Source organism: Sapajus apella, unplaced genomic scaffold (genome assembly GCF_009761245.1).
Source record: "Sapajus apella isolate SASKATOON/1434 unplaced genomic scaffold, GSC_monkey_1.0 scaffold99, whole genome shotgun sequence".
NCBI classification, from domain to species: Eukaryota; Metazoa; Chordata; class Mammalia; order Primates; family Cebidae; genus Sapajus; species Sapajus apella.
Window position 1 is genome coordinate 2,489,006 of NW_022437039.1, and position 27,886 is coordinate 2,516,891.

The 27,886-nt window shown below is 46.1% G+C and overlaps 1 protein-coding gene across 1 annotated transcript in view; it reads left to right on the forward strand.

Annotated features, from left to right (window-relative positions):
• RBFOX1 (RNA binding fox-1 homolog 1) overlaps window positions 1-27,886 on the forward strand; it is a 2,532,432-nt gene that overhangs the window by 207,213 nt on the left and 2,297,333 nt on the right.

Genomic DNA, 27,886 nt, shown 5'->3' on the forward strand with positions numbered 1-27,886 from the left:
GATCACCAAGGGAGATGAGGAAGGTCTCTCTTCATGCTAGTGTTCTAGTAGTTGTTTGGATGGGGAGGTGGTAAGGAGGTAATAACTGAATAATCGTGTGGCTAATTATACTGCATATTGTGAAGGAAACAGAATGACGTGGTAAAGAATAATGGGGGCTCATAGTGATTTTGTTTTGGGAGGCTTTTCTGGGGAGATGACATTTAAGTAGAGACTTGACTATTGGGAAGAAACCAGCCTTGGGCAGATTTGGGAACAGCAAGCAAGGTGGGATAGGGCTTGACCTGTGCAGCCGGGCCCTGGTGCATTGGGAGGAGAAGATGTGATATGGAGTGTGAGACATTGCAAGATGTGATGGAATCTTGGAATGGTAGGCAGGGCCTGGATCCACAGGGCTTTGGAAGCCACAGCGAAGCGGATAGACTTTATTTTATGTGTAATGGGGGAGTCCTTGAAGGGCTGTAAGCAGGGAAGTGACATGATATGATTTATGTATTTTTTAAAAGATTATTTTGGTACCTGGCTAAAAAACGGATCACGGGGAAGCAAAAGTAAAAATAGCTCAGTTGTTAAAGCACTTCCCATGGGAAATGAGGGAAGTTTGGATTGCGTGGAACTGGAGAGAATGAACAAATCCAAGACACATATCTTGGAGGTAGAACGGGGGAGACTTGCTGATGAACTGGGCATGAGGAATGAGAAGGGCACAGAAAGGCCGTCTCTGAGGTTTCTGGTGTGAGTGACTGTGCGAATGGTGGTGCCCTTTAATGAGATGAGAGAGACAGAAGATGACGAGTCCAGGGTAGGGCGTGAGATTGAAATTGAGTGGTTTAGATTTTGTAAGATCTGAGTAAAGTATTCCAGTGGAGATGTCAAGCTGGCGGCTTGGAAGTGCTATTATGGTAGCTCAGGATAAATGCCAGAGCTAAAGACATTCGTTCGGCCATTACCACCATTTGATAGTGTTTAAATTGGTTGAATAATATGGGCAGATAATAAAATATTCAAGATGATTTATCCTCCTAAAATGAATGTCGTGTTAGATATAAGTCTGACTATATTAGCGGAATAATGTATAATAAGACCACTTGTAAAACTAGGAAGCATTGTGTAAATGTGGTTTCTCTTCACACTGCTGTAATGTTTGGGCCTCCCACAGCCCTGGTAATTCTGGGATCTTTGGTTCTTTTTATTATTATTATAATTATTATTGTTATACTTTAAGTTCTGAGGTACATGTACAGAACATGCAGGCTTGTTACATAGATATTCACATGCCATGGTGGTTTGCTGCATCCATCACCCCACCATCTACATTAGGTATTTCTGCTAATGCTATCCCTCCCTTATCCCCCCACTTCCCAACAGGCCCCTGTGTGTGATGTTCCCCTCCCTGTGTCCATGTGTTCTCATTGTTCAACACCCACTTATGAGTGAGAACACACGGTGTTTGTTTTTCTGTTCTTGTGTCAGTTTGCTGAGAATGATGGTTGCCACCTTTATCCATGTCCCTGCAAAGGACGTGAACTCATCCTTTTTTATGGCTGCACAGTATTCACTGTGTATGTGTGTTAGTGTTCCAGGCACAAAATCCCCTCCCCGTTATGTGTTCACATCCAAGTTTCTTAGATGCTTGCCCTTCAGCTTAGACTCGTACTTTAGAAAGAATTTCTGCCAAGTATCACAGGTTTAGAGAACAGGGATAAAAATATGGGTTATCTTTTGTTGTAGCTGAAAAAAATTTCCACTGAGTTATTTTAGCCTCAACCCCAAAGGACTAGGGTCTCCAGGATCTTTCTGACCTGCAGTGGAATTTGGAGAATGTATGGCATTTAATTTTTCCAGGAGCACTTCAGCTGAGGCCAGATTGGAACTCTCCATGGTACCCTGTGAAGCTCTGAAGATGATGATTTAGGAGCAAGCCTGGCTAGAGGCTGTGATCTTCCTGGCCAGGAGCCACATGACAAATGAATCCCCTTTCAAGGAAGCTGAGTATATGTTTTACAAGATTTAGCTGGGCAGCAGTGGTGGTGGTAGGGATGAATTCGAGGGTAGTCATTTGAATTTCAAAGACACAGTATGAGATTTTCATGCGCTGGGAGGGATTCTTATGAGTTGGTCTTCTAGATCAACTCGCTTGTTTAGTATTCGAGGCTATTGAGGTCCGAAAAGGTTAAGTGATTTTCCAAAGGTCACTCACCTGGTTAGAACTATGTTTTCCAGACTCACTTTGTCATGCTCCTCCCAAGCAGCAAGCTCCTTTATGTATACATTTCAATGGAGTAGCTTTTTGAGAACAAATTGATCATGAAACTGACAGTCTGTCTCCAGGGCCACAGTGCCTTGACTTGGGTCATGGTTCAGACCTAGAATAATATGGTTTGGACTATTCTGGCTGTGCCCAGAGCTGCAAGAAAATTGGGTAGTGGCTCCCTCTTTGAAAGGTGTGTATAATTTCAGTGTCATATTTTTCACATTATTGTAGGTAGAGCTATGAGGATTTACTCATTAATTCCTGTTTGCATTGGGTTTTCTACAGTGGGCCTGGCTCTGGGGATACAATGGTCAGTATATTAGTCTGTTCTCAGGCTGCTAATAAAGACATACCTGAGACTGGGTAATTTTTAAATGAAAGAGGATTTTTTTTTGTTTTTGTGTTTTGAGACAGTCTTGCACTATCACCTAGGCTGGAGTGCAGTGGCCTGATCTTAGGTCCCTGCATCCTCCACCTCCCTGGTTCAAGCTATTCTCCTGCTTCAGCCTCCCAAGTAGCTTGGATTACAGGTGTGTGCCACCATATCTGGCTAATTTTTGTGTTTTTGGTAGAGAGGGGCTTTCACCATGTTGGCCAGGCTATTCTTGAACTGCTGGCCTCAAGTGATTCACCCACCTCAGCCTCCCAAAGTGCTGGAATTACAGGTGTGAGGCACTGTGCCTGGCCAGGATTCAGATTTAATTGACTTACAACTCAGCATGGCCGGGGAGGCCTCAGGAAACTTACAATCATGGCAGAAGGGGAAGCAAACATGTCCTTCTTCACATGGCAGCAGGGAGAGAAGAAGAATCAGTGCCCAGTGAAGAGGGAAGCCCCTTATAAAACCATCAGATCTCGTGAGAACTAACTCACTATTTCGAAAAAAGGATAGGGGAAACTGACCCCATGATTCAATAATCTCCACCTGGTCTCTGCCATGATACATGGGGATTATGGGAACTACAATTCAAGATGAGATTTGAGTGGGGACGTGGCCGAACCATATCACTCAGTAAGACACTATCCTTGAATGTAAGAAACTCTTCCTATGACTAGGGAGATTGACATGGAATCAAGTAATTGTCATGCAGAGAGGTGGGGAGCTTTGCTAGAGGTAGGCAGGGAATAAACAATAAGTCGATTAGTTCAGACTTAGAAGCTCAGACCAAGAAAGCTTCCTAGAAGAGACAGTGCCTTACCTGAGACTGGGAAGTAGTGGATGACTTAGTAGGCAACACATCTGAGGGGGAGGATGTGGAAGGGCATTCCATCCAATGGGAGCAACACTGCATGGGGATGTAGCATGTTATGGGAGCAGCAGCCTGTTCAGGTGGAGCTGGAGAGGGAGCCAGGGCCAGACCAAAGACCAAGGAAGTATGAACTCTGTCCTGCAGACTCTGGGAAAATCGAAGGACTGGAAGCTCCATGTGAGCATATCTGCATGTGGGAAAGACCACTGTGATTGCTCTGGGGAAAAGCGCAGGGTGCTGAGTAGAGCCTGGGAGGTGACTGAGCAAGCTGCGGACATGAGGCTGGTGATGATGATAGTGACCTAAACTAGCATGGCAGTGGGGAGAGAATAAAACAAATCACCAAGGGAAGGGAGGGCAGCCATGTTTCCAGGAGGGAGATGCCGCTCTTAAAAACCAGGTGGGCTTGGGAAGTGTAAATCAGAGTGGTTGTGTCCATTTCTAGATGCTTTTCCTGAGTCCTGCCATGTGCGGTCTCCTGACCACTCACCTAGAATGTATGTTTTCCATTTTATCTGTCTCCCTGTCCTCCAGAAGCAGGCACTGCTGTTGCCTGTTGTGGACTGAGTACTGTGTTTTTCTGCCAAATTCATGTCCCCGCTGCAACCTCGGAAATAAGACCTTTGCAGATGCAATTAGGTTAGCTTAGAATTTTGAGATGAAATTCTCCTGGATTTAAGGTGGACCTGAAATCCAGTGTCTAATGTCCTTGTAAGAAGAGAACAAGACACAGACCCGGGGAAGACAAACGTGGGAAGATGAGGGCGGAGATGGGAGTGATGCTGACGCAAGCCAAGGAATGGCAGGAGCCACTAGAGACTGCAAGAAGCAAGGACTGACCCTCCGCTAGAGCCTCTGGAGAGAGGGTGGCCTGCTGACGCCTTCATCTTGGACTTCTCTCTTCCAGAACTGAGAGAAAGAGTAAAATTTCTGTTCCTGTAAGCCAGCTAGTCTGCGGTAACTTGTTACTGTAGTCCTAGGAAACTAAGCCATGCCCATTTTAGAGACAGGAAAAACCCCAAACAAATGCTTAGGGAGGCTTGTTCTAAACTCTAGGTCACCTGACTAGGAAATCACAGGGCTGGGATGTGAACTCATCATGGCTCCTGCTATCTAAGTTTTGGTGTTTTTTGTTTGTTTTAGATGGAATATCAATACTGATATTGAATATCAATATCAATAACAATACTGTCACTCAGGCTGGAGTACAGTATTGCGATCTCAGCTCACTGCAATCTCCACCTCCTGTGTTCAAGCGATTCTTGTGCCTCAGCCTCCTGAGTAGCTGGGATTGCAGGCGTGTATCACCACGCCCGGTTAATATTTTTGTATTTTTAATAGAGATGGGATTTCTCTGTGTTGGCCAGGCTGGTCTTAAACTCCTGCCTCAAGTGATTCTCCCAACTTGGCCTCCCTAAGTGGTAGGATTACAGGCTTGAGCCACCACACCTGGCCCATCTGAGTTCTTAACCACTCTAGTTTTTACTGCCTCTTCCAAATAATAGCTCATATTTTCCTGCTTGTTTACTCTGGGTCAAGCACCCCTTTTAGCTCTTTGCTTTGATTATTTCATTTATCCTAAGGATTATCTTGCAAGAGATACATTCATTTGAAATATGATGAGGACTATCACTATTTGGAAGAATGGTCAACTATTTTTTGAAAGTCTGGGATTTTTTCCTCCCTCCCTCCCTCCCTGGGCCCTTCCTTCCTCCCTCCCTTCCTTCCACTTGAAGTTGTGGTGTACATGTGCAGAATGTGCAGGTGTTAACAACTATACATATGCATGGTGGTTTGCTGCATCCATCATCCCGTCATCTACATTAGGTATTTTTCCTAATGCTATCCCACTCCAGTGCTCCCACCCCTTGCCACCCCTCCCCTACCCCCCACCACCCGACAGGCCCTGGTGCGTGATGTTCCCCTCCCTGTGTCCATGGGTTCTCATTGTTTAACACCCGCTTATGAGTGAGAACAAGCAGTGTTTGGTTTTCTGTACTTGGATGGGAGATCCCCTTCTTCTTTTTAAAGCTTGACCCTGGCATCTTATTTGCCAAGGGGAGATTTTCCACCCTGAGGAGCTAAGCAGTGTGAGAGGAAATGTCAGGCGTGTCCACCATTGGCTCATGAAATATTTCATCTTGTAACACATTAATAGAGAAAATCGAGGTGATTTTCAGCCCATTCCAGTAAATTGGTTTTAGCACTAATGAATTGTTCTCTTTGAGCAGAGCATTATTGGTGAAAACGCTGACATTAATAGTGACAGCGAGGCATTTGAAACTCCATAAAAAAATTATAATCTCAGAATAAGAGGCTGGAACATGTTTTGTATTCTATTAATGAACATAGGTGGTCTGATCAATACTTTTAATTGGTAGCAGATTAAAGTATGGATTCTTAGTGTGGCAAAGCTGCAGACTGGCTGCGTTACTACCTGTTGCTTCTGATGACCTCATTGCAACATTTATATTCAAATAGGATTGCTCAGGGCTTTAGCAGTTGGTGGGTCGCAAATTTTACCCAGTTCCTCTGGCTGAATTTCAAGCATGTAGACCATGTGCTAATGGCGAGAATGATCAGAAAGACAGTTGTAGACAAACGGAGCATGAAGAAAATCATTCTTACGGGAGGATGTGGCAGAAACAATTTTCTTCTGTGCTAGGCAGATGTCAGCTCTGCGGAACTGGCCAGAAATGAAGATCGCTCCACCGACGGGCTGTCACCTAGGGAGGAGAATGGTATCTGCCCTCACACCCCAGCCCTAGAGATTTCAGGATCTCTTGGCCAGGTGCATCTGGAGCTAGTGGAATGGCTATACAGAATGGCCAGAGTGAATTTTTGCAAGGCCAAAATATAGTACTGGGTAAAGGGAGGAATGAGGAAGTGAACAGTCACCATACACAGAGCATTTCTGTGTGCCACGCACTGCCCTCATCACACTTCATCTGACCGTGGACCCATCATGGACATATTAGCTTGGACTATATGAAATTGCCATTCTTATAGGTCTGAGATAGCTGAACATCAGCACTTCTTTTTGGTTTGCCGTATGCTATTACTAGCCCTGTTTTGCAGCCAAGGAAAGTGAACTTTCTCAAGGTCACAGGCCAGAAAGGTCATGGCAAGGCAGGGCTAGCTCTGGGGAAATCAGCACCCTGTCATATTCCTCCCCTTCCTCTTTTTCTTTATATGGTGGACTTTAACAGGAGGGTGGCATGATCAGATGTGCACTCTGAAGACCCCTCTGGGTGACTCTGACAGGTAGGCAGGGGTGTGGGAGGGGAGGGGGATGAATTCCAGGTGACCCTTTAGGAAGTGTTGCAGTACTCTGAGCAGAGTGACTTAGTAGGCTAGACGAGAGTGTTGTTATTGGGGAGGTGGGAATGGGGCACTAATATGACATATTAGGTAAAAGTCAACAGGACATGGTATTTGATGAAGACGCCTGCTCTTTCTGAATTCTCCTCCTCACCCTTCAAACCTTGACTTGAATGTTCCATGTTCTGTCAACTCAGCACCTTGGACTTTGCCTTTGCCATGTTCACTTGACTGTAAGCTCTCTGAGGGTGGGAATCACGTCTCTTATTTATGGCTATCCTTAGGGCCATTATAGTCTGCAATATATAGCAGGTAATCAGTATTTGTTGGATAAACAAAAGAATTTAAAACAAATGATGAGTTACAACTCAATGCACTCCTACTTGTAGCATCGGACAATCCGTTGCCTTAACTCTGGATTTCTTTAGGTGGGGAGAGTCGGGGTGGAGGATAATCCCCATGAGCTGCTCTGTACTCATCTCTGAATGTCTGCAGCATCATCTCAGTCACCCTGGTGGGGCTGCCTGGAACTTAGCAGTCTGTTACTCAGTGTTCACATTTACAGAGCGATATGTCTTTATTCATTTAACTCAGCTAATTTGGACCATTGCCACTAAATTTTTCTACATGGTTTAAAGAGGAACACGCTGACCAGTACTATATGCTAAATTGCTTTTAAACAAGGGAAGTTCTGTTGTCTGCAAAATAAAACATCTGTCCTCAGGGTTAGTTCTTTTTCTTTCTTTTTCTCCCCAGGTATGCTTTGAGTGGGAATGTGAGGAGTAAAAAGAACTTGAGTTTGAAGAAATTGTTATTGCTCTAACAAGTAAAAGACCCTTGAACAATCACATTGATTTTTGTTGATTGATGTAAATGGTCTTGAAAGTAAATTTTTACCCTGGGCAAGACCCACTTGTAGGACAATAATGGGGAATGAAGGAAGACAGTTTTGTGGAAGTAACAATTCCAGCTGATGAATTTCTCAGCAGGACAATAGGAATCAAGAAACTGACACTGACATGGGGACATTTGTTAGGCAACAGGGACAATGATCTGGTTGCTGGTTTCTGTGGACAAAGCATCAGGAATGGTACAGTGGCCTCAAAACAGGCAGAAGACCCAAAAAAGGGAGGTATGCATCCTTATGGCAGGTGGTAGGCAGTGTAGACACATCCAAACTTAGATTCAAACATGCTCACTGGAAACATTTGTTTTCTCTCATTTTTTGTCCTCAGTGTATCTCAAAGAATTGTGGAAGATTCTACCTCGTTAGCCTGTTGGGTAACCCTGGTTGTCTCCCCAAATGGTCCTCTGGATATATTTGTATTTCTGGGGAAATCAACACCCGGTCCTCTTCCTCTTTCTCTTTTTCTTCTGGTGGGTTTTAACAGCAGGGTGGCATGATCAGATTTGTACTCTGAAGACCCCTCTGCATTACTCTGGTGGGTAGATGGGGGATAGCGGAGCGGATCAGTGTGGTTCCCGGAGACCCTTCAGGAAGTGTTGCATTACTCCAAGCAGAGTGACTTGGTAGCTTAGACTGAATACTTTGAGTCGCTCCTGTCCATCCCACCAGCAATATGCTAGTCTAGTTCTCATAGTTGGGCTCCACATGGTAGAGGGCACCCTGTATTAGGTGGCATGTGGTCTTGGGTACCGCACAGACATGGGCAGACATCCCAGCTTCATTAGGAAGTGGCCTTTTCTCTTTGAGGCACTGTTTCTTCAACTGCAACATGGATTAATAACAACTCCCACACAGACGTCTTGTGGGGAGTCAGTGGGATAAGTGATGTGAATCCATACCAGCACATTTCCTGATATGTTTAAGCACCCAATAAGTGTTAACCCCTAAGCAAACAAACCATCACAATCAACAGAAGAGATAAAGCTGTGACGATGGCAGAAGCCCCTTGGCTGGTCTCTGCATCCAGTAGCTTTTCCTTTCACCTCGCAGCCACTCCCTCCTCACCTACAATAACCTTCCCCTCAAAGGAGTGTTTTCCTGCCACCCTCTTGGTGAAGGCAGTGTGTGTGACTATAAGAACTCAGAGCCTGGAGTGAGGCATGGGGTCAAATCCTGGCTCTGACACATATAAGCGGTGTGACCTTAAAGCTGTTACTTACCTTCTCCGAACCATTCCCGTTTTTTTTTGTTTTTGTTTTTGTTTTTGTTTTCTTGAGATGCAGTCTTGCTCTTTTGGCCATGCTGGAGTGCAGTGGTGCGCTCTGGGCTCACTGCAGCCTTCAACTCATTACATCCTGGTTCAAGTGATTCTCCGGCCTCAGCCTTCTGAGCAGCAGGGATTGCAGGCAGCTGCCACAAAGCCCTGCTAATTTCTATATTTTTAGTAGATGGGTTTCACCATGTTGGCCAGGCTGGTCTTGAATTCCTGATCTCAGGTGATCCCCCTTCCTCAGCCTCCAAAGTGCTGGGATTATAGGCTGGGCCACCCGGCCACCGTTCTCACTTCTACATTGTGCCATCTCTCAGCACATGATGTAATTCTCCCACTTTTCTCTGCAACTGGCAGTGAAATGGCTTTGCTCACTGCTCAGCCTCTTCTGTGCTTGGCATGGCATATATACCCATGGCCGAAAGTGACCACCACTCCTGTTTCTTGTGATACTTCATTTCATGTGGCCTCCACGCTGCCCTGGCCTTTTCCCATTCTGTGTAGAGTGACTCTGATTGGTTGTCGATCAGCCAATGGATTGGCTCCTTCTGAGTCATTGGCCACTTTTTGTCCAATCAGTTGAATCTGGGGGTGGAGTCACAGGGGGCAACAGGCTACCGTGGGGAGTGAATCGAGGTCAGTTCTTAGACAGCGGGCTAGATATGCCTTTTGACATCCTGTTCTTAAATTGAGAGGTGGTCTGGCTGTGAATAGGGGCAGCCTAATTTTTAGAAATTCTGGGAGCTAAAATTCTTTATCCATGAGGGATGGTAAAATTAGACCCAGACGTCAAATGTTTTCACCCTTGCTGCACCCACATATGAGGTTGTCAAAGCCTTCAACTCTAAGCCATTCTTCAAACTCACCTCCCAACTGGGTTAAATAGAGAAAGGAAACACCGTCTGTGTTCCAGAGGCAAAAAAACTGGAATAAGGTGTGTTTGGGACATCATGCCACAAAATGCGGCTGTTCGTTGAAATGTAATGAACAGGTGGGAAATAAATCTCTCTCCTATATGAGCTGTTAAACATAGCATTTCCCTGAAAATTACCTCACAAAGAAACCCTTTCACTTTCCAAGCCAGACACGCTATTTTCTGGTCTCTTCGGTGCAGGGAGGAGACTGGGGTGAAGACGGCATGGAACTGCCCTGGGTAGGTACCCTTGGATTGCAGCCTTTCATAGCTGTTGAAAACCAAGGACCCTGGACCCTCCCTTTGGCAATGCCTACCATGGGGCAGAGCTCAATGCAAGATACCCCCACCCCTAAGTGACTAACTTGTTGGTAATAAATTACCTGAACACACATTTTATAAGTGCAGCAGATAGTTTTTTGAGCACAGATTCGATGCTCGGCATTGGTCTAGGCATCTCGGATACACTGAGGAGCAGAGCAGATAAAGATCTCTGTCCTTGAAGACATTTGTTCCTAAAGCTGGCACGATCCACCTGCTACCTGCTTCTTCAGCTTGGAATAGCTGTCTCTTCCCACTCTCTACTGCAGACACCCTGGCCTGCCATAACCCCACTGCCCTCCTTCCTACCATAGGGCCTTTGCACATGCCTTTCTTCTTCCTGAAATGCTTCCGCTGCTCCTCTTTCCCTAATGATGCCTACTTATGTGAGCTTCCTCACGGAAGTCTCCCCCATGGCTGCCCCTCATCTCTTCGGGTTGCTTTGTTATTTTGTAGACTCAGAACTGTGCTTCTTTCCTTCCTATTAGCCCAAACCTCAGTTTCTGTTTATGTATATTTGCATGATTATTTGGTTGCCATTCCCTCATATCAGACCCTAAACACCACAAGGTTTGGAGAGGTTGAGTTAGTTGCCCAAGATCTAAAGGGTCACAGACAGGATTTGAAGTCACATCTGTCCGGCCTCATGCTGTGTTCATTCTAACATTGACCAGGAAATACGGAGCTACATGTTCCACTTCCAGCTTTGTTTTTTGAGACAGGGTTTCTCTCAGTTGCTCTGGATGAATACAGTGACACAGTCACAGCTCACTGCAACTTCAAACTCCTGGGCTCAAGTGAACCCCCCACCTCAGCCCCCCAAGTAGCTGGGAACACAGGTGTGTGCTGCCATGCTTGGCTAATTTTTTATTTTTTGTAGAGGCAGAGTCTCTAGACTGTGTTGCCCAGTCTGGTCTCGAACTCCTGGATTGAAGTGATGGTTCCATCTTAGCACCAAAGGGCTTGGATTACAGGGTTGAGCCACTGCACCCAGCCCCGCCTCTGCTTTGTACATCTTCCCTCCTAATTCATTGAATCTTTGCAGAGCTTTCTACTTGCAGTCAGTGGTGTAAAGATAATAATAATGGCAACTAACATTTGCTGACATCGCTCTTATTTGCAAGGCACTGGGGTAAGTGCCCTGCATGCGTTGACTACTTGGATCTGAGAAGGCAGGAACTATATAATTCACCTCATTGTGCAAACAAGAAAGGGTTGGACAGGAGAGGTGGCATGCCCAAAGTCTCTCTCCCAGGCAGGTTTTGAGCCTGACCCTTGTGGATTTCCAATTTGTGGCATTGTACTTCCGATGCTGTCTCCCTCCTGATACGTTCCACCTTGAAGAAAAATACAAATGAGGTAACAAGGGGCAAACCTGAGGCTGTGAGTCCTGGTTACATAAACAGCCCCTGAGATTTATGAAGGGTTCCAGGAAGATGAGTGATCGATTGCCTGCAGGTTTATTACTCGTTGATTTCTTCTGCCTGGGCACATACAGACCACGGAGAATTTGAGCCAGTGTGGAGGGCCCCTTCTGATGGTTCTTTCATGCTCGAACCCTGCTGTGGTACAACCAGGGAGACTGTGTGTGGGGAGGGCCTTTTTGGCATCAAAGGGTATTGATGCTGCTGGGAGAGGCTGAGCACATCCCTTTCTTTCTTTCTTTCTTCTCTGGAGTGTACTGTTTCGCTTAGATTTATGCAAATGGCTCTACAGAGGGATCTAAGTGCTGAGGAAAGAAGGGATTGTTCTCTGAGGTCAGAGTCCGGGAGGAAACTTGACACGACAACTGCTCTGTGTTGCAATTCAGCTCTGATGCCTTGTTGGGAGTGGACCTTTGGGCAGGGGATGCTCCAGGCCCTCTTGAGACTTTCGGATAGCCTCGTCTGGGACCCCAGGGATTCAGAGCTGAAGGTGTGCACCGGATGCACACAGGATCCCAGTGTGGCGTAACGTGTCCAGACTTGGGGGCAGTCCTGTGCAGCTCAGTAGCTCTGTGACCTGGGCAAGCTCAAGGGTAAGGCTCTCTGAGCCTCAGTGTTCTCATCTGGAAAATGGGGCTGATCACAGGCCATACCTGTCAGCATGATTGCGACGATTAAATTAGGTCACATGTAACCTGGTTGGCCAGTGTCTGGTACAGAGTGGGCACTCGAGGAATGGCAGATATACACTGAAAATACCCATCGGCTTAAGTCCCTGAAACACAGTCTCCTGTTTATCACCGTTGGACAATATGGAGTCTGTCGTGTGAGAGAACCACAGCTCTTCTTCCTCTGGTCCGATTGGTTCCAGTTGTGAATTTCTAAGATCCATTCATTCCAGCCCCCCTTCACTCTGAAGAGCAAAGATACCCTGCTGAGGGATCAGAATATAAGAGATAGAAAGTAGACCTCTCAGAGAGCGATGATTTGTAATGACCCATCAACAGGGATAATCTCCACTGTGGCGAAAAATAATGAAACATCGATTCTCAGAACCTATTAAAAGTCAGATTTATATGAGAATTTAAAAAAGCAATTAGTCTGCATTGAAACTAATTAGTGCCCCAATGCTGCCTTTGAACGGTTCAGATGGGGGAGGTTACTAGGGGCCTATCAGGTACAGGAACTTCAGAGGATTGAAAGATGGAAGGAACTCCACTTGTCAGGAAGGTGCTTCCGGTACCTTAGAAAGAGCAGATAGAAACAGAAATGAATATTATTTAAGAGAGAAATCGATTCTGTAGTGGAAGTCCAAGTTACAATGTGTCGAGGCTTCAAAGGAAGGAGAGAGGCATCGTCCTGGGTTTTAATGATAGGCAGTATCTCTTATCCTGTCCAGGTGCCACATACAGATACCTCTTAGCTCCTTCATTCAGCTCTTTTTTCTTGTAGCAGCTGCCCGAGCTTTCTCTCTAGCCCTTTCAAGTTTTACTTTGCATACTTTCTGGGTGGGCTCAATTATGCCAGAACTCCCAACTACCCTCCATGTGTCCTGATACCTACCTTCCCTACCTCTGGGCTTCTCCCTGAGCTCCAGCTGTCTGGCTGACATCATTCCAGGGATCAAAATCAAATTCACCATCTCCCTCCGCCCCCAAACCCGTTGTCTCTTCCGGGTTCCTCTTTCAGGTTAATGCCATCCCCATGGGCCCAAGCCCCCGAGTCTTAAGTCCTGATTGATTCATCTTTTTTTTTTTTTTTTTTTTTTCTTGAGACAGGGTCTTGCTCTGTCACCCAGGCTTGAGTGCAGTGGCTTGATCTCAGCTCACTGCAACCTTCTGCTCCTGGGTTTAAGTGATCCCCCCACCCCAGCTTCCCAAGTAGCTGGGATTACAGGCGTATACTACCACACTGAGCTAATTTTTATATTTTTAGCAGAGATGAAGTTTCATCATGTTGGCCGGGCTGGTCTCAAACTCCTGGTCTCAAGTGATCCACCCCCTCGGCCTCCCAAAGTGTTGGGAATTATAGGTGTGAGCTACCACGCCCAGCCAGATTCTGCCTCCCACATCTGATAGTCATGGGATACTACAGATTTTACTTAAGCTTTTCTTAAGATCGGTTTGTCCTCTCATCCCCACTGCCTTTCACCAGGACTGTTGGCACCCATTTCAACAATTCCCAATTGTTCCTCTGCCTTTCATCTGCCCTGCCCCACCTGCCCCTCTTCCACATGGCTACCCAGTGACCTTTCTGAAATGTAAACCATAAACCTTGACTTTTTTTACCTGGAATGTTTCAGTATCTCTTCAAGGCCCTTAGGTGATTCACTGCTCCTGGGCATTTTAGTAAGTTCTCCTGCAATTTGAGCTGTTTACCTCTCTTACTTTGTCCTTTGCAACTTTCTAGCAATTCCTTCCTCTAATCTTCTCAATCGATCGATCTATCAATCTATCTATCCCTGCCTCCCTCCTTTCTCTCTCTCCATTTATCCGATATTAATTAGGCTTCGACTGTGTCCCAGCACTAGGCTGAGAGCTGAGTTTACAGTGAGGAACAAAACAGGCACAGTCCTCGAACTCCTCAAGGTCACAGTCTAGGGAACAGACTGTTAATAGATAGATAATCGATAACTAAGTGTGAAAGGTTTCAGGAAGAAAACCAGGGTGATATGAGAGGGAATGATGGGAGTAGGGAAGTGCATTAAGGATGTTAGATTCAGCTAAACATTTAGACTCATAAGAATACCATGGCACACTCTTAGCGTTACATATTCTAGAAGGATAGAAGAAAGGACACCTAGCTCAGCACTAGGGCAGCACCAGGCATCGCTCTTCGTCAGGAATGCGTGGTCTGGTGTAAGGAAATGACCCCACATGGGACAGGGGTTCTGCCTTGGCTCAGAAGATACATGCATCATAGGAGTCAGTATATCCTCTTCCTACGCCATAGGCAGACCTCTCAGGATTCCTGCAAGTAGCATCCCATTATGAGTAACGGTGTCCAAAGCACAGCTCCCAATCACCTGATCCTGCTGAAGGATCAGGAAATAAGAGATAGAAAGGAGAACTCTCAGAGATCGATGATTTGTAATGAACCATCAACGGGGATAATCTCCACTGTGGTGAAAAATAATGAAACACCGGCATCTCCTCTACCTACAACCAGGGACTTACTGTTCATTCGTACTTCTTCCCAGACCAGATGCTAAACACCGGTAAGAGATGAGCTTTACTCTAAGCAGTGTTGCCCAATAATATAATTGATATACTGACTAATTAGGTACAAGAGTAACAGTGCCAGGAAGTCAGCTGAAGATTAATTCTCATGCAGAAAGAGAAAGGGTTTTGTTACCCCTTTGCCCATTGGGGGATTTTGTTAGGGTGGTCGGGGAAGGGAATACTTAAGTCTAGTTCCCAATTAGGAAAATGATGGGGGAAGAACATTCTAGGCAAAAGGAATCGAAAGAGGTTGATGTGTTCCAGGAAGGGTGACCAGAGAGAGGGAGGGAAAGGGAGTGTCATAGAAATTGAGGCCAGATAGGTGGCTGAGGCCAAGTTGTGCAAACCTGTATGAGGAGTTTGTGTTTTATTTGAAGTTCGGATTTTATTCTTTGTTCTTGCTTACTCAAGGTATATGCAGTTTCTTACTGAGTTATCAGGCACTTCCAACCTCCCAGGTACAGAGATGCCTCCCAAGGCCAGAGTCCTTCATGCTTCCCTCCAGAGGAGTCTCTATCAAGAGGTATTCTAATGTTACATTGCTGTATAGAAAACCACCCTAAACTTAGAAGCATAACACAACTATCTGATTAAACTCTTAGAATCTGTGGGTCAGAAGTTTGGACAGGTGTAAAGGTTAATTTTATTAATATTTGTCAACTTGATTGGACCACAGTGGTGCAGTTACATATTATTCTAGAGATGCGGTTACATATTATTCTGGTTGTTTCTATGAGGGTGTTTTTAGCTAAGGCATTAACATTGAAATTGGTGGGTAATGAGTAAAGCAAATTGCCCTCTATAATGTGGGTGGGCTGTAACCAATCAGTTGAAGACCTGAAATAGAAAAGATTGACCTCCTCTGAGTGAGAGGGGATTCTGCAGTAGGTGGTCCTTGGACTTGAACTACGGCATCTACTCTGCCTGGGTCTCTAGCTGATGATCCACCTTGCAGATTTTGGATTTAGCAGCCTCTGTAATCATGTAAACCAATTCCTTAAAATCTGTCTTTCCTATCAGTTCTTTTTCTCTGGAGTACCCTGACTGATAAAACAGGCTGCAGTCAGAATGACTTGACTCTACTCCACAATGTCTGGACCTCATTTGAGATGACTCGAAGGCTAGGCCCAGCTGGGGTTACTGACCAGAGGTGCCTTCACATGGCCTTTCTGTATAACTTGAGCTCCCCATAACACAGTGGCTGGTTTCCAAGAGGGAGTGCCTAGGGAGTGAATTTCCCAAGACACCAAGGCAGGAGTTGCATGGTCTTTTGTCGTCTGGCTTCAGAAGCTGCCTAGTACCACTTGTGCCATACAGTGCTGGTTGGAATAGTCACGAGCCCTCCCAGATTCACGGGAAAGTCTATCGGCCCACCTCTTGATAGGAGAGGTAGCAAATCATTTAGGATCTAGTTGTCAAAACCATCATAAGAAGGTCTTGGGGACTATTTGAGATTCTTTCTTTCATCCTTACCTAAGGTGACTAGATATATTTTCCGTATTTCTCTTTTCTCCCTTAGCTTTCTATGATGTTTTACTCTAGATCTAGATTCCCTTCTTCCACAAAGACCCATTATTTCCCTCTTTTATTCTGCACACATCTGATTTTCAGCAACATAGACAGGCAGCCCTTTGCGGTCACTTTCATTCTCTTTGCTCATTCTCCTAATGGGATGATAGAAAGATGGCAGCATGGACACAATACTGACCAAGAAGAGAAGCAGGGTGAAGGGTGCTTGGCTAGAGAAGCCCAGTTTTGAGGAAGGAATGCTTGCCGGGTGCTGTGGCTCATGCCTGTAATCCCAGCACTTTGGGAGGCCGAGGTAGGTGGATTTCATGAGGTCAGGGGTTCGAGACCATCCTGACTAGTGTGGTGAAACCCCATTTTTACTGAAAATACAAAAATCAGCTGGGTGTGGTGGTGCATGCCTGTGATCCCAGCTACTCAGGAGGCCGAGGCAGGAGAATCGCTTTAACCCAGGAGGCGGAGTTTGCAGTGAGCTGATACCGCACCACTGCACTCCAGCCTGGGTGACAGAGCGAGACTCCATCTCAAAAAAAAGATCAGAGAAATGAATCCCTGAAATAAAGGTGATTGGTGTTGGAACATAATTATGCTTCATGTTGGGGTGACAATTCATAGCATTAAGGTAAGGCTTCCAATGTTTTTGTCAGGCATTGTTTTAAATAAATTAAATCTTGTGATTTTTGTTGGCTTTCATAATGTTGTGAATACCAAAGTAATATGTGTGTATTGTGAAAAAATTGGAAAATACAGAAAAATATACAAGAAGAAATACACAATAACTAATGATAATATTTTGGCATGTATCATGGTTTAAAAAATAAACATGGTTAAAATGAGCATATTCTATCTGTACTCAAGAAAAAATTACAATACCTTTGGCCCATTTCTCCATGCCATTAGATACAGTGTTGGAATGTCAGTTTCTACACGTTGCATAATATTGGGTTATATGAGTGTGCTTCATTTAACCAGTCCCTGAATGTTGGATATTTATTTCAAGGTTGTGTTGGGTTTTTTGACTCACGTAGGGTGAAAACAAAAGTAAAACTCACCTGTCTGTCATCATATTTTCCACCTCCCATGGGTTACCTTTATTTGAGGGAACAGATTTAAAGGTTATATTGTGGGAATAGAATCATTCTGTGTAGTCCCTGAGGGTCAGTGATAGGTCGATGATGATGATGATACCATAGCAATCACATTGCTGATTGGTGTTACTTATTTAATAAACCCACCCAGATGTTCATTTTAAAGACCTACACATCATCTTTGCTTTGTTCCTTTCCTCACTTGCCACACACACTCACCAAGACCCATCCATTTAGTGTATGAAATATTTCTTGAATCTGCCCATTTTCTTCCCATTCTCTTGGATGCGTCTCTTCTCTTGATTTCTGTAATAGCTGTTAGCTGGGGAACATTCTTCACCCCTGTGAAGGGCACCCCTGGTCATGTAATCCCAATGCTTGAATCTTACCGCCCTTGGAATAACATCTAAACCCCTTCACATGGCTCCTGGGACCCAGCCTCGCCTCAAGCCACTCCCCACTTCTCTTCTGCAGCCGTTCTGAGCTTTTGTTGTCTCTAGCACACTCCGCCTCTAGGCCTTTATCTTAGTCTGCTTGGGCTTCTATAACAAATATGGATGAAGTGGCTTCAACAACAGAAATTTATTTCACGCAGTTCTAAAGCCTGGAAAGTCCAAGATGGAGGTGCTGGCTGGTTTCATTCCTGGGGAAGGCTCACTTCCTGGTTTGTGGATGGCTGTTTTCTCGCTGTGTCCTCACGTGGTGGGGAGAGAGATCGTCTGTCTCCTTATTTATTTGTTTGTTTTTTGAGATGGAGCCTCGCTGTGCCACCCAGGCTGGAATGCAGTGGCATGATCTCAACCCACTGTAACCTCCGCCTCCCGGGTTCAAGATCCTCCTGCCTCAGCCTCCCATGTAGCTGGGACTACAGGTGTGAAACACTATACCTGGATAATTTTTATGCTTGTAGTAGAGATGGGATTTCACCATGTTGGCCAGGCTGGTCTCAAACTTAGGCCTCAGGTGATCCACCCGCCTTGTCTATCAAAGTGCTGGGATTATAGGCATGAGCCACTGCGCCTGGCCCATCCACCTCTTCTTAGAAGAACTTTAATACCATTCATGAGAGTTCCACTTTCATGAGCTGATCACCTCCCAGTGGACCCACCTCTGAATACCATCATGTTGAGGATTAGGGCTTCAACTTAGAAATTTTGGGGCCACCCAGGCATTCAGTCATAGCAGCCTTTGAGTTAACTCTTCCTTCAGCACGGAGCACTCTTCCTCTTCTTTCTTAAGTTGTCTTAGTCCAAATACTGCTTTCCCCGAGAAGCATTTCTGGACCATGCACCCACCCCCATATCTGGGTTAGGTGCCCTGCTGGTGCCTAGCGTGACTATCTGTGTGGATTCCCTTCCTGGTACTTATTTTAGTTGTCGCAGAATTTTGTCTTTCTTCCCATTGGACCACGAGCTCTGTGAGAGTAGGGCTTCATCTTCCTTCCCAGCAGATTTTAGCCTTGTGCCCTGCACGTAACATGCCCTTCTTAACTATATGAATAAATGAAAGCCATGGCTGCCATTTCTTGGCCAAGCCCACTCACAAGGTGAGAACTCTGACCCACTTACAAGAACCAACTTGAATATCCTCCCCTCTTTGCTTTCTTCGGGGTAGAAAATTGTCTTCTGGGCAGAAAAATGCTTTAAGAACAGAATAGGAGAGCATTTGTGTAAATCATTAATCTGTCTACTATTTTTATTTGCATTGGATATCAAATTAAATATTGCATTAAGTGCATTAAATATTAATGTTGCATTAAATATATTTACTGCCTTTTAAAAATTAAGTACTAGATGCTCTTTTCTTTAGAGTCGGCTCATGATGGCTTTAGCACAATCAGCCCAGCAGGTGCTGGGTGTAGTCATTTTCTATGTCATTGATGATTTATTAGGGCTCATGGGAATAAGAAAAAAAGTGGGGGCAGTTTGAGGGTCTGTGGATGGGTGGTGTGGCCAGGAGGGCAGCATAGCACAGTGGGAGTTGATGTTTGAGAGATGAGAAGAAACGAGAAGTGGGTATATATCCAAAGGATTATAAATCGTTCTACTATAAGGACACATGCACACAAATGTTCATTGCAGCACTGTTTACAATAGCAAAGACCTGGAACCAACCCAAATGCCCATCGATGATAGACTGGACAGGGAAAATGTGGCACATATACACCATGGAATATTATGCAGCCATCAAAAACGATGAGTTCGTGTGCTTTGTAGGGACATGGATGAACCTGGAAACCATTATTCTCAGCAAACTGACACAAGAGCAGAAAATCAAACACTGCATGTTCTCACTCATAGGCGGGTGTTGAACAATGGGAACACATGGACACAGGGAGGGGAGCATCACACACTGGGGTCTGTTGGGGGGAAATAGGGGAGGGACAGCCGGGGGTGGGAGTTGGGGAGAGATAGCATGGGGAGAAATGCAGATATAGGTGAAGGGGAGGAAAGCAGCAAATCACACTGCCCTGTGTGTACCTATGCAACTATCTTGCATGTTCTTCACATGTACCCCAAAACCTAAAATGCAGTAAATAAATAAATAAATAAATAAAAGAGAAGTGGGAAACTATATAGTGAGCCGTGCACTTATTGTTTGCTATATGTTGTGCGAGGCAATTTGCATGGATTATCTCATTTAATTCTCATTGGAGATAAATTAAACAGGTGCAATTATTATTCTGCCATACGTAGGTGATAACTGAGTCTCAAGGGTTAGGAGATGTGTGCAAGGCCTCACAGCCTAGGCTGGGCCGTCTCAGCCCGCATGACTCGTATTCTTAACTATGATCCTCTACTGCTCTTGGAGGAAGTGCTTTCAAGGTGCTCTGAATCCAAACAGACACGTGGGTTTTAAGGAATGCTAAGTTTGGCTATCTTTATTCCTAACAACAGGAGAATGTGATAGAACTTAAACCTATTCATCCTTGCCTTCATGCATCCTTCCATCCATCCATTCACCCATCCATATTACTGCTTCTTACTGAGTTCCTAATGGGTATCAGGAATTGCCATCCACCCATCCAGCCATCCATTCATCCATCCATATTATTGGTTCTTACTGAGTTCCTGATGGGTTCTAGGAATAGCCGTCCACCCATCCATCGATTCACCCATCTGTATTACCAGTTCTTATTGAGTTCCTGATGGGTTCTAGGAACAGCCATCCACCCATCTGTCCATTCGCCCTTCCATATTACCTATTCTTACTGAGTTCCTGATGGATACTGGGAATGTCCATCCACCCATCCATCTATTCAGCCATCCATATTGCTGATTCTTATTGAGTTCCTGATGGGTACCAGGAATGGCCAAGTCTGGAGATGTAGTGGAGAACAAGGCAGATATGATCCCTCTGCTAATGGATCTCATAGTGTAGTGGCAGAAGCCAAGAACACCTGGCTTAAACTATTCCAGGCACTTTCTCCTCCATCAGGGTACTTCCATGTCTGAACCACTCTTGGCCCATGTGATGTCCCACAGCCCGTCTCTGAAGAGCCAGGGCAGGTGCTCTGTGGTTCCTTGTTGCTCTTACATGCCCTGACCTCTTGGTGACTTCCTCAGAGTCTCTGGTGAACATCCTCTTTTCTTGGTGATGAGGTTCCCACATTCTAGGCAGTAATGTCGTATGATCTCCACATGTGGACATGCATTGGCATGTAAGCCAGATAGGACCCTTGTCCCCTGTCCTTTGGGTCTCATCCTAATCTCTGATCAGCTGCTCCTCATCCCAACTGCATGGCAGATACAGCTCCAGCTCACCTATTCAGATGGGTCCCCAGGAGTGACTGCATTCCATGCAGTGTGATGGGGTATGTGGGACCCCATGTGGATTTTGACACAGAGAAAAGACCCTTAGCACTTCGCAAAACCACCTGGCGAGGCCTCTCACCCAGATTCATGCTTCTGTTTAGACCTCTTCTCCGAATCCCATACTCATGTGTCCAGCCACTTGACCACTCTAAATGGATGTCCAAGGGCACCTCAAATACCGCATGTCCACTTGTCTCATGTCTGTGCAACACTTTACTAACCCCCAGTTTTTCCTTCACCCCAAATATTCTTCAGCTTAAAAATATCATTCTTCACCACAAAAGCAAGTCAGGAAATGAGAGGCCGTGATCACCCCTTCCTTCCCGACTTCCGGCACGTACAGTCACATGCATGCACACACGTGCACCTGAATACACTCACATCATGACCTACCAGCAAGTCTTCTTGATTCTGAGCCCAGAGACTGCTTACACTGAGAAGAAATGTGACATTAACATCTCCAAAATATTTCTCAAGTCTGTCTCCTTTTCTCCTTTTCTTCGTCCCTGACACCAACACCTTGATCTTCATTGCCTCTCCGTGTCCCCACTCCCAGTTTTTTATGACAAAGCTTGATTTATTCTCAGCCGCGAAGATATTCCATGGTCTCCTTCCCACACTTTGTTTTCTTTTCTTTCTTTCTTTCTTTTTTTTTCTTTTTTCCCAAGACGGAGTCTTGCCCTGTCGCCCAGGCTGGAGTGCAGTTATCTTGGCTCACTGCAACCTCTGCCTCCCTGGTGAAAGTGATTCTCCTGCTTCAGCCTCCTAAGCAGCTGGGACTACAGGCACGTGCCCTCATGCCCAGATAGTTTTTTTGTGTTTTTAGTAGGAATGGGGTTTTATCAGGTTGGCCAGGATAGTCTCAATCTCTTAACCTCCTGATCGGCCCACCTCAGCCTCTCAAAGTGCTGGGATTACAGGCATGAGACTCCGTGCCCAGCCCCCACATTTTCATGTTTAGTTTTTCCTGTGTTGTCTCATTCTGTTTCCTAAAAGTCAATGATCAGTCTCTGGTTGGAGAGAGAGGTGAGGAGCTAGGAGCGTAAAGTTGGCCTGTTTTATCCACCAAGGGGTAATGAGGGGGCACATTATGAGGGCATTTATGTGGGGACTTGGACCCACTGCGTCCTCTTCTCTCCAGCTCTCCCTGCCCTCGCCTGTGTCTGAATCCTCATTCATGCCCCCATCCTCTTCACTTATCCAAGTTCTGCTCATAACTCCAACCCGGAACTCCACAAACGTTCCCCGACTCCTTCCCTGCCATTTCGTCTCTGCATTCCTGCTGCATGTCAGCATCTCATGTTGGTGTTTAGCAGTTTCAGGCTGCGTTCTGAGGGTTGCTTTCCTGAGTCACTTGGAAGCTACTGAGGTCTTGTGAGTCCTTATTTCTGCATGATGCCAAATGCATTCCTCATTTATGTGAGATACTCTGTGGACCAGACTCGGAGAGAGAAGGTTTGAATCCCAGCTCACTGGCTTTTGCAACCGTCAGAACTTTACTTCTCTGTTGTCGTGATCGTTGAAGCAGGAATAGTAATGATGACTCCTTGTGGTCTTACTGTGAGGACCAAACACTTTAATTCCTGTATAATGGGTTGGAGTTTCCCATTATCCCATCTGCACCCTTGCACCTCCCTCATCTAATAAGGGGCTTATAAGTTTCCTCTGAATAAAGAGAGGGCATCATTGAAAAGGAGGGCACATAGGTAAGTTTTGTTAGGGTCGTGCAGAGGCTCAGGGCCCAGGAACCCTTCTGTGCCACCCACAGCCCTCAGGCAGCTGCTGGTGGTAAAGGACTCTTCCCAGATGGTGATGAGGACTCAGATGATAGTGCTCCTTGTCACAGGCGACATGCTCTCCAGTGAAGGGTGAAGAATGTTCTGTAGCCATCGGCTCTGCAGCTTCCCTTAGATATCAGAAGGACTGAATACTGTTTCTTCCTCTTTTCATTCCTGCTAAAGTAATCCTAATCCTCCCTGAGGCGAGGAAGATGCCCCTGAGTGATGAAGATTCACATTCGAGGAAGGCATAAAGGAAAAGCACAAAGATAAATCTGAGTCCTAATCCCACTGGAGGCGCAGAGCACATCACCTGGCTTGTGCTGTTTTGGCATCGAGTCGTAGCGATTACAAATATTGTCGCTTGTCATCAGGAATGGGGGGGCGGGTGGCAAGGGACATGTTCAGATGTCAAGGTTGAGATTCTGCTCACAAGTGACAAGGAAAGGAGTGTCTGCAGAAATACTTCCTTTCTCGTTTTCTCTACTGGGGTGGGGGATGGAGTAGGTGCTTCCTGCTCCGTCATTTCTGAGGGGCTCCTGCACTTTTGCATTCTTGGTGTGCCTTCTATGAGATTGCAGACTGGAGGGGGAAAGAGGAAGCCAGCTCCAAGGTGACTGAACCCCGCCGTGGTCTTGCATTTGCAAGGTTATACTAGCAGAGAATGGCTGCATCTGTAACAGTGGTGCACAGAGTGGTAACATATGAACTTTACGTGTAGAGTTCATTGGTTTGTTAATTCAAGAGTGCAATTAGAGGCTCAGTGATCCCGGCCTGCACTCTGCAGCCTCTGCCTCTCCTACCATTCCCCGCGCCTCCCTTCCCCTTGAAGCACTCATTTCTAGACTTGGAGAGCCGAGGGGGCAGCTGAGGAGACCAGCAGGCTGGCAGGGAGAGCAGGCACCTAATTATTGTGCTGGGCACTGTTCAGAACTAAAACTTTGGGCCCTCCAGCTGCAACCAACCAGGCTCTGATGAAAGTTTCATGCAGTTTTTTTTTCCCTTTAAAGCCTATTGGGACAGTTTCAGCTGAAGAGAAAGGGGCAGAGTCTGCCTTAATCCTTGCCTGTACCATGTTTCTGCCTTTAAGTGGATTCAAGCCCGAGCCTTGTAATTATCTCAAAAATAGACCTGGTGGCCACGGCGCATTTGGTGCGTTTCCTTGGCAGAACCTAATGAAACAGCGTGGCAAGGAGGAGATAGCCTGCTGGCAGGGTGGATGGATGGCCCTGCATCTGTTAATCTCACATTTCATCTCAGTTTGAGCAGTCTCTGAGCTCATTAATTGTCTTTCTGAGAAGGACCAGGCATTTATCTTTGAGAGCCATCTAGCTTCACTGAGCTCATCCAGTCTAAAGAGAAGGGAAGGGCCAGAGGGTAGCTATCCACCCAATTTTACTGAACAAAAAATACATAGCTAGACAGGGCAGACGGCTCTTGATCTGTTTTGCCTGGTTGCCCACCAGAAGGTGGCACCAATTTCCCTCCCACCAATGGTGTAGGAGGGTGTCAGCTCCTCATACCACGACTGACACTAAAGATTACCCGTCTCTTTCAACAAAAGTTGGAATGTTGTCCTTGCCCACATCCCATGAGCAAGCATAGAAGAAAGCCAGAGAGTTTCTTTCTTTCCTTTTTTTTTTTTTGACATAGAGTGTTGCCCTGTTGCCCGTGTAATCTTGGCTCACTGCAAACCTCTGCCTCCTGGGTCAAGTGGTTCTCCTGCCTCAGCCTCCTGAGTAGCTAGAATTACAGATGTCCACCATCATGCTTGGCTAATTTTTGTGTTTTTAGTAGAGATGGGGTTTCACCATGTTGGCTAGGCTGATCTTGAACTCTTGACCTCAGGTGATCCACCCACCTTAGCCTCCCAGAGTGTTGGGATTACAAGCGTGAGCCACCATGCATGGCCAGAAACCCAGAGAGTTTCTAGTGCACAGAAAGCACCTATGTGTTTTAAACAAGCATGATACACAATAACTCAAGTTTTACTGTGAGTATAAAGTGACCCTTTACTTTGTACATTGTGATATTTTTCAACTACCAAATTCCTAAAAATAGAGGAATTTTGGATGTTGATCAGTAGGGAAATAAAGTATGGTACATCTATAGCATGGAATTTTACCAGCTGTTAGGAAAGAAGGAATAGGTGTCCTCACACCAAGGGCTGTGGACTGTGGTCCCCTGGGGACATTTGGCCTCTTCTGGAGACATTTTGGTGGTTATAATTGGGGGAGGAGATGTAAGACTGGTATTCGGTGGGTAAAGGCCAGGGGTGCTGCTAAATGTCTTACATGTATGGGATGAGTCCCGCGACAAAGAATAATCTGGGCTGAATTTTCAAAGTTGCTCAAGTTAAGAAGCTTGGTTATCCATGAATTGTCTAGGAAAGGTATTCATACCAAATTGATACGTTTTTGAAAAGAAGGTGTGCTTATCAATAACTAAGCATTGGTCCACTTTTTAAAACTGAAAGTATTTTTGTGTATGTATCTATGTATATATACATAGATGATAGATATGTTTTTGCATTTTTAGGAAAAATGGTTGGAAGAATACCTGTCAGTCCTGCATCACTGGTTGTACTTCCAAGGTTGAGTTGGGTGGATGGGAGGGAATTTTCTCTTCCTTTATAATTCAAAGAGGAGTGGTTGGGAACATAACATGGATTTTGTTTTTTTATAAGTCCAACTGACACCTTACCTTTCTGGGATCACACATAACACGAAATAGATTTTTGCAGGGCAGCACAGTGGCATGAAGCGCATTGCTTTCCAAGGGACTGTTCTGTGAAGCTCATCTCTTTATTCTTCTCTGTCTGCCATTAGTTACCACTGAGCTTAGCAATACTAGATTTTGAGTTTCTAAATGAAAAAATAAAATGCAAATAATACAGGGGAATAAACGGATCCAAGTGGTTCAAGATGCATAAAAAGTGTTTAAAGCCATTTCATGGCAGACGGACGTGGTGGCTCACACCTGTCATCCCAGCACTTTGGGAGGCCAAGGTGGGTGGATCACTGAGGTCAGGAGTTTGAGACCAGCCTGGCCAACATGGTGAAGTTCTGTCTCTACTAAAAATACAAAAAATAGCCGGGCATGGTGGCATGCACCTGTAATCCCAGCTACTCCGGAGGCTGAGGCAGGAGAATTGCTTGAACCTAGGAGTTGGAGGTTGCAGTGAGTCAAGACTGCACCACTGCACTCCAGCCTGGGCGACAGAGTGAGACTCTGTCAAAAAAAAAAAAAAAAAAAGATGGACCAACCGACCTACTTCATGGCAAAACCAAGATTACAACACCCAGAAATGCAACCACTGTGGGAGGTCTATTTTGAATGAATTTGCTTTCAGCCAAATTGTCATCAGCAGCACAAAGAGAGGTGTTCAGTCGCCTTAAGAGCCTCTCATTGCCACAGCCAGCCCTGGGAGCATCGTGCTGTGCACAGCTGCGGTGGACCAACATTTCTGTGATGGACCAGCAGGAGCAAGGAGTCAGGAGGTGCCAGGGCTCCAGCATCCATGGCCTGGGAAAACGGAGATGGCTTCTGGGTGTCAGGAGGGGAAGGAGGCACAGCTGAGGAGAGGGGAGAGCTTGGCTTGGCTTGTGTGGAGTTGATATATCCGAGGGACAACCATCTGGAGAGGCCACAAGGATGGTCAGTTAGTTGAGTCTGGTGCTCAGGAGAGCAGTTGAGGCTAGACCTGCACAGTCAGGGGTCCTCAGTGAGGTAGACGTTGGGGTCCAGATGCCATGATAAATGGTTCCCTGGGAGGGCAAAGGGCAGCCCCTAGGCGATATTGGCATTCCTGGGATAGGCACAGAGAAAGGAGGAAGTGCCTCAGGAAGAGAACAGAGGGGACAGGACAGAGCTTGAAGAAGGCAGAGTTACTGCAGAGCATCCTGGTTGTGGAGTTCGCTGTCTGGGCGGGCGGGGACCCAGGCAGTGAAGAGTAAATGACAGGACAGGGCACCAAGGGTCCTTGGCTCATCTTCTTCTGCAGAGCTGTAGCTTTACGTGCATTTTTGCAGCTGTCTCAGTACAGTATGCTCCTCCCCAGACTGTGGGGCCAGGAGGGGCCTCCTCCATTTGGGCCCCATCAGGTCTCCGGCGTTGAGCTCAGCTCTGCAGAGCAGATGGCGAGAAGCAAAGAAAACAAAGCTGTATGGTTAGTAATGTGGTGAGCTCTGGGCGCGTTTCTGAGTCCCAAGAAAGGCGGCAATAGAGCAGGAGGGCTTGGAGACCGTGAAGGGGAGGTGCGGTGGATGGAGGAGGGGCTGGGGAGGTTTGGCTCTAGGAGCCCAGGAGGAAGATCTGTATTTGTTCAGCCCCTGTGTGCAGATCCTGGTCGGCAGGCACCTCCTTTAGGAGCTTGAGGGCAGAGACCCGCCTGGGCTGGCACAGAGGTCTGGAGACTGGGAGGAGGGAAGGGCCCTCCTTGAGAACCACAAGCCCTCTCCTTTGCACCTAGCAGAGGGGAGAGAAAGGCCACGCGTGCCCGGGTGTGTGTGTTAGCTCAGGCTGCCAGAACAAAGTAGTATAGATGGAGTGGCTTAAACAGCACATTTATTTCTCTCAGTTCCGGAGTCCAGAAGTCCAAGATCGAGGTGAGAGCAGGATTGGTTTCTTCTGAGGCCCCTTTCCTTGCCTGGCAGGCAGCCGTCTCCTTGCTGCGTCCTCACCTGGCCTTTCCTCTCTGCTTCTGCGTCTCTGACACCTCTGCGTGTGTCCGAATTTCATCTTCTTACGAAGACAGCAGTCAGACTGGATCAGCGCCCAGTCTAACAGCCTGGTTTT